Consider the following 7,778-nt stretch of genomic DNA (forward strand, 5'->3'; position numbering starts at 1 on the left):
ATGAAACCCACAGATCAGATGAGCTCATGGCTGACAGATGCAGCTGCTACCACAGTCCGGGTTTTATATCTGTATTTTCCCTTTCCTTCTTTCTTTGGCCTTTACTGCTGGAGCAGTGACGTTGGGCTGCCAGAGATGACAAACAGCATCCACCTAGACCTAGAGATGTTGTCATGTCAATAGTGATGCTTGCTGTTAGGGGAGGCTGGATCCAACAGCCTGAGGGAAGTGAGGATGGAGCAGGTCCGTGCCCCAGGTTCGACCAGTGGCCAGGCTGAGCACATATTCCCTGCAGGCACACACACACAGAACACATCTCTGTGTGTATATAGAATCATGGAGTCACAGAATTATTTTGATTGGAAAAAATGGTTAAGATCATCTGGTTCAGCCACTAACCTCACACTGCCAAGCCCATCACTAAGCCATGCTCCTCAACACCTCATCTACACGGCTTTTAATATCCCCAGGGATGGTGACTCCACCACCTCCCTGGGCACCCTGTGTCAATGTCTAACAAACCTCTCAGTGAAAAAGTTTTCCTTAATCTCCAATCTAAACCTCCCTTGGTGTAATTTGAGGCCATTTCCTTTTGTCCTGTCACTCATTACTTGGGAGAAGAGACCAAGACCCACCTCACTACAATCTCCTTTCAAGCAATTGTAACTAATGCTTTCTTTTCCTTGCCTTTCTTTTCCTTCCTTACATCTCTCAATCAGCCTTGTACAACCCAAAGATGTTCTTCATCTGAATCCCACAGTGTCCCATACCCCTGGCAGAGACCATCCTCTGTCAATGAGGAGATACAGATACTTGCTCACATTGCTCCAAGAGGTGGGTGCCACCCCCAGCCCATGGAGCCAAAAATCCTCTTGCATAGTCCTGGCAGATGTTGGGGCAGAGGCTTGTGTACTGGGATACTGGGAGTCACTCACTTCCCATGTGCCTCTGGGTTCCTTTGTCATGCAAGAGCTGTGAGGAAAGAGTGGAAGAGGGGTGGATGGAGTGACCCTGCATGATGATTCCACAGAGGGAGAGGCCACCACAGTGGTAAAGCCAAGCTGAAGTACTTCATCCTGAACTGGGACTAAAAAAATCATCATGCTCACACAGTTTATAATTTTTAATCTTATTTTTTACATGAAGCATTAGAGCTTTAAGGAAGGACCTGAGTGTCAAAATCCATTCAACCTCCTCACTTTTATTTGGTCTCAAATGATAACAGCTTTCAAGTCAACCTTTTCAGAGACGTGTTGCCTCTGCTGCAAACATGCTTCCTCTCCTGCTGTTTGCAAGCGTTTCTGCTGTGAGACCAGTGGAAGGAATCATTCAGGAAAATGAGTGGCATGGGAAACAGGAGTAATGAGGACACTGCAAAGAGTGCTGAGGATTGGGGAGTAGAGTATTATCTCTTTTTAAGTTATTTTGACGTTTACATGACCCCCTAGTATTGTGCAACAAGTCCAAAGTTCACACTTGGGTTCGCTGAGACTCACCTCTCACATTAGTTTGAGTAATACTTGAGGTCTTCCTTGGAGGTCTTCGAGACCCACCTGGACATGTTCACCTGCTTCTGCGGGCAGGTTGGACTAGATGATCTCTAAAGGTCCCTTCCAACCCCTGCCATTCTATGATTCTATGAATACTTATGGTAATTTTTTTCAGGATGTTTAGATACTAACTCACACTGAAAAAAAAGTGGCTTTAAAAAGCCATCTCTGAATCCTCTTCATTGCATAGGAAGAGAATTGTCCATCAGTAAAATTCTGCTTCATTCCATCCACAAACGACCCCTTTGCAGAGCTGTGAGACTGAGACAAGATAGCTTGGAGCAGACAAAGGGTTCAGCAGCTTGTTGGACACATCTGTTGCTTTTCTGTCCACAATCAGGCATTTGCTGCCCTGCCAGCATCTTCTCCCATAAAGTGGTACTAGCAAAACTGTAAATATATGGTTCCTAAATATTAATGAAAATAAACTCTCAGACACCTGCAATCTACTCACAGGGCAGATTTCGCAATCCAGTGCAGGATTTCAGCAATGTTATGCTACATAATAAATATAATTATCAAGGTAATGCTCAGGTTAATCAATTACAGTTCAATTGGATTTTGCTGCTGATCATTCCCTAATCACCATGTCACGAATGACTCTCTCAACATAATTAAAATGGGTGTAAGGGAGGTTAAAAATAGAATCATAGAATCATAAAATAGTAGGGTTGGAAGGGACCTTTAGAGATCATCTAGTCCAACGCCCCTGCAGAAGCAGAGTCACCTAGATCAGGGTTCATAGGAACATGTCCAGGTGGGTCTTGAAGACCTCCAAGGAAGGAGACTCCACAAAAACTCTGGGCAGCCTGTGCCAGGGCTCCATCACCTTCATAGTAAAATAGTGGAATTTTTTGTGTTCCAGCTTCATCCCATTACCCCTTGTCCTGCTGCTAGCTACTATAGAAAAAAGGGATGTCCCAACCTCCTGACACCCACCCTTTAGATATTTATAAGTGTTAATAAGATCTCCCCTCAGTCTCGTCTTCTCCAGACTAAACAGCCCCAGTTCCCACAGCCTTTCCTCATATGAAAGATGTTCCATTGCCCTGATCATCTTGGTGGCCCTGTGCTGGACTCTCTCCAGCAGTTCGCTGTCCCTCTTGAGCTGAGGAGTCCAGAATTGGACACAGGACCCAGATGAGGCCTCACCAGGGCAGAGTAGAGGAGAAGAACCTCCCTTGACCTGCTGGCCACACTCTTCTTGATGCATCCCAGGATGCCATTGGCCTTCTTGGCCATGAGGGCACATTGCTGGCCCATATTTAGCTTATTATCAATCAGGACTCCCAGGTCTCTCTGCAGAGCTGCTCTCCAGCAGTTCGACCCCCAGCCTGTACTGGTGCATGGGCTTGTTCCTTCCCAGCTGCAGGACTCTGCACTTGTCCTTGTTGAACTTCCTGAGTTTCCTTTCTGCCCAATACTGCTGGTTGAAACTGAATTTCAAATTTTCTTGATAATAACAAACTTTTAAAGCTCTGGCGAGTGGTGTGCTGGAAAGAGAGGCTCTTCAGTGGCCAGCCAGTCAGATTTGACCAGCATATTAGTTTCAGTCAGGTTCATTTGGGGCTCTTGGGTAGCTCATCTTCCCAGGCTGCCTATGGATGTTGTACTTCTGTGCTTCTGGAGGGCTTAGCCTAAAGTCTGGCAACACAGGAAGAATGAATGTCTCTTTTAGAATACTTATTGATTTGTTTTGTTACTTTTCTTTTTTCCCAGAGCCCCTCACCTTGGAGTCTTGTCTCTTAATCTCCAGGTTCCTACATCCACCTCAGGTAGCATAGAAAATCAAATGTCAGCCTGGGGCTCCCAAATTTCCCAGACTTTTACAGTAGGCTTGGGAGTGATATCAAAATTCAAGATGAAGTTTTTAAGGATTTGTGACTGCTTGGAAATAGATGCTTGATTAAAGACCTTAGTACAGTAGACATCACCAGTATAGTAGAGAGCCCTGAGACCTTTTATGCTCTCCAAACTCAAAGGTATCAATTTAATGAAAGATTACTGTAACAGATGCACTTCCATTGGTATTTCAAATCAGCATTTCCTATAAAAATTCATTTCCACTGACTCCATCACCTTTATTCTTTCCTGGTTGAACTCAACTTAAAACATTAAGCTTTATTGCTCTAAAGTCTACATTGAGGCATGCAAAGACCAAGGTGACCATCTACAAGGAAAACGAAGAAGTCTTCTAGGATTTTTTTTAATCTCCCAGGAGCAGAAGTGTCTCAGATTTGAAATCTACTCGTCCTTTTTCCAATCTAAACTATCAGACAGTCTTAAATGGTTATTCTGCAACTACTTTTATGCCCAGGCCCCTACAAGCACTCCATTAGGTTGCTCAAAGCCTGCCTTCACATTAGTGTTTTATCATTATCTCATAACTGCAAGGCACAGATAGACCAAGGTCCTCCCTTCCTCTCTCCCTCTTTCCTTTATATATGTCCCTGAGTCATGATCTCATTAATGTTTACAAGTATGTAAAAGTGGATATCAGAAGGATGGAGCCAGACTGTTCTCAGTGATGTCAATGATAAGACAAGGGGCAATGGGTACAAGCTAGAACATAAGAGGTTCCAAATAAATACAAGGAAGAATTTCTTCACTGTGAGGGTGAGGGAGCACTGGAACAGGCTGCCCAGGTGGATTGTGGAGTCTCCTTCTCTGGAGACATTCAAAACCCACCTGGTTGAGTCCCTGTGTGACCTACTCTAGGTGGTCTGGCTCTCACAGGGAGTTTGGACTGGATGGTCTTTCAAGGTCCCTTCCAAACCTTAAGATTCTGTGATCCTGTGATTCTGTGATGTTACTGCCTATGCTTGTGCATTATCCTTCTCTTCCATTCCTATAACTTGCCAGATTTATACATGCTTATGGATTATGGAAAACATAGACTATATAAGGCACCAGACTTATGATTGTTAAACATATAGACTTATATGTAATTTAAACATATAGATATACAGATAATTTAATATATCGAGAGGCACTGAGTTGATTATGAAAAATTAAAGATGAACTACTGAGGAAAAAAACTCCAACCCAACCCAATCCAACCAAACCCAACCCAACCCAACCCAACCACTTGTTAAAATCCAGCTCTTTTTTTAATGCATCTTTGAAGGGAAAAGAAAAGAATCTCAAGAAAACTGCTGCTCTGGTATTTGGCTTCATGCAAGGCAAAGGACCCATGCTGAACTGTAGGAAAGAGACAACTACTGTGCTCTTTATCATGGACTTGATGGGCCTCCTTTTCTTGCTAAATGAACAACGGAGTGAATGGACACAGGAAAGTTATATAGATTGGCCATCATATAAATATAGTTTGCACATAGTGATGAATTCAGAAAGTGCAGTAGTACTTTCCCATTTTGTCAGGAAAGTAGATGAAAGAAGCATCAATACCGGTCTTTAATGCCCAAAGTGAGAAAGATGGACAGACTGCAACCCTCCAGCTCAGTAGGGTGGGTACTGAAAGATGTGCAGTATGGGATAAAGAGTATGTGGTAACACATGGTTGCATGAGTCTAGGAATCTGATCTTCTCCTCTCCCATGTCCCCCTGAAGGCTTATTCCATGATGCAGAGAGCAGAGATCATTTCCACATAACCAAGATTTCCAAGTACTATTTAATTAAATCCAGATGTCCTCAGTTCCCAGACATCATCTTTCTTCCAGGACAGCCCTTGTCTTTATTTTTCATTTCTAACATACCCTGGAGAAACACAGACATCTGTGTTCCCTTCTTTAAGCCTTTTCTCAAGCAAGTCTTTGACAATACCTCACAACAAAATGCACAAAATCATCACCCTTCTCCATTCATCCACCTCACTCACCAAGTGAGTGTCTTAGTCAAAGTTGTACAGCAAGGCTGCAGCATGCAGATACAGAGCCCAGCAGGCAATAGGACAGCTCCAGGGCTTTGTTGTTGGGATCTTCCTTCATCTGACATGAAATATGGAAGAACTGTGTTAGGTTGTGTGATTTAAGTAATTTGATCTAGTGGAAGATTGTTCTCCAATCCAAATCATTCAATGATTCTATGAGAAACGACTCATATCCACACATACAGGGAATCCAGGGACACACAGGCTAGTGCGGGAACCACAATATCCCAGAGACACAAGTCCCTGAGCTTGGCTGGGGCTATCCCAAGAGACCCTCAGCCTGATGGTTTAGAGGAGGTTCCCTCCCCAGAAGGAAGAGGAGCAGCACCCCAGCTCACTTCATCTCTTAGGTTAGAGGGGCTCACTGCTTGATTATGAGACATTAAGGATGCAAAGGAAGAACATCTGGGGGTTGCACAAGGGAAGGAACCAAGGGGGAAGGGAGGTATCAAACAGATTTAGGGGGAACAAGTTTGGGAAAATAGAGGGAAAAGAGGATGAAAGTAACTGTCTTGTGTAACAAGGTTGCTGGTGCTTGTATGTAGGTCATGCTCCTGAGCAATGAACCCAGAACAGAGTTGTGGTGAGCTGTTAGCAAGGAGGCAGCCCTATTTTACTAGAATATCTTTTTTTGAGGGTAATTAAATATTCATGTCACACTTTGCTCTAGCATAGGACAGCAAGTGAAGTATTATTCCCCCCACTGAAATACCACTAATGTTTGGTGAAGACAGGAATGCATCTTGTTTCTCTGTTGAGGTTTTTCTTTTTGAGTGTTTGTAGTTGCATTGTCAACTGACCAGCAGACTGGGGAGTTCACCTGTTGATTTCTTTAGAGCCAGTTATACTTCTGGGGCTGAAAATCTCATTGAGAGCAAGAAAATAAAGAGAATCATTTGTAAGAAAACAGATATAGACCTTAAAATAATTCCATCATATAAGGAACCTCCAGCCTTGATTAAACTTAAATTTACTTCTGAATTTGCTAGTTTAGAAGTCTGAGAGCTCCCAAAAGGAGTTAATTCTTGTCATAAAATACAAGTCCCCATAAATCAACAAAACTCATAAATCCCGTTTGTACTAATTATTTGTCAGATGATGACTAGTGTTGTTACATTACACCCATGGGTTATGATCCTGATGAGCTGATAAATACAGCCAAATGATGATCAGAATTTCCTGTTGGCTATAATATGTTTGGTTTTGCTTTTAATTTGTTTAGCTCCACTCTGGATTAAAACCATGATTTCTGAACCTGGAAGCCCTCCAATCTTTTGCTCTACAAGGCTGACGTTTTTGTCAGGTTCACAGCAAAGATCAGCACTGCAGAAAGAGAGATTTGTTTGTTCAGGGTCACAGGGAAACAGAGACGACCCGCTGGGCTCAGAGCCCTGCCTTGGCTTACTGCAGGTTTCTTCTCCAATGCCAGTGAAGCAGCCTGGGCTCTGTGGACTGAAGCTCTGCACAGAAAGATTTCCACGAAGTTTTGCTGCTGTGCAGCAAAACCATTGGGATGATTTGGCTTACCCATGTATAATTTCTTCTTTGGGTAGTTTGTAAGTCTTTGCAAGTGCTTTGGGGTGCCATCTTTTCTACCACCCAAATCTCAAGTAGTATTTTATGCTGAAACTTCTCCTCAAACAATCTGATTTGTACTAATCTACTTTCAGGCATGGTGAAGTGACTTCTTGAATCATACAGTCCAAGATAAAATATAATTCAATGAAACAGAAGCATGTTTGAGATCTGTAGGCAGTTTTACACCACTCAGAATACCGTCCTTCTCCCTACAATGATTCGTGTAAGCCTTATTGAAAGACAGTACTTCTCAGTTTATCTCACTGGCATTTGCTGCCCTGGTTTCAAGTCATGATGAGGATAAAACCTGTCTATATAAGAAAAGGTCTTCTGTAACTGAGAAACAAAATTAGGTTATTTGACAACCAAAGGCCCCACAATGAGTATATGTCCATTCTCACACTAGTGACTTTCCTCCTTAGGCACAGTAAGCTCCTCAAGGCAATTGAGACCCACAGCTTTCATTGGAGTCTGCAGGGGATAAAAATGGTTTGGCATTTGCTTTTAGTGTAGTAGGATGAAGCCTCATTTCATGCTGGTGTATTAAAAGGCCTTAAAGTATTTATTTTTGCATTAAGCTATTCTTTCCTCAAACAACTGGGAACAATATCCCTCCCTTATGGTGAAAGTTTGTTCTGATGATATATTTAATGCTTTTCTGTAACACATGGTTTTCTCAAAATATCACAGTAAATTGATAACCTTCAAGGAAGCATTGTACCCCACATGATGACTGCTTGGTATTTTACCATGACAGTGA

The sequence above is a fragment of the Colius striatus genome, chromosome 4, assembly GCF_028858725.1.
Source record: "Colius striatus isolate bColStr4 chromosome 4, bColStr4.1.hap1, whole genome shotgun sequence".
Lineage (NCBI taxonomy): Eukaryota > Metazoa > Chordata > Aves > Coliiformes > Coliidae > Colius > Colius striatus.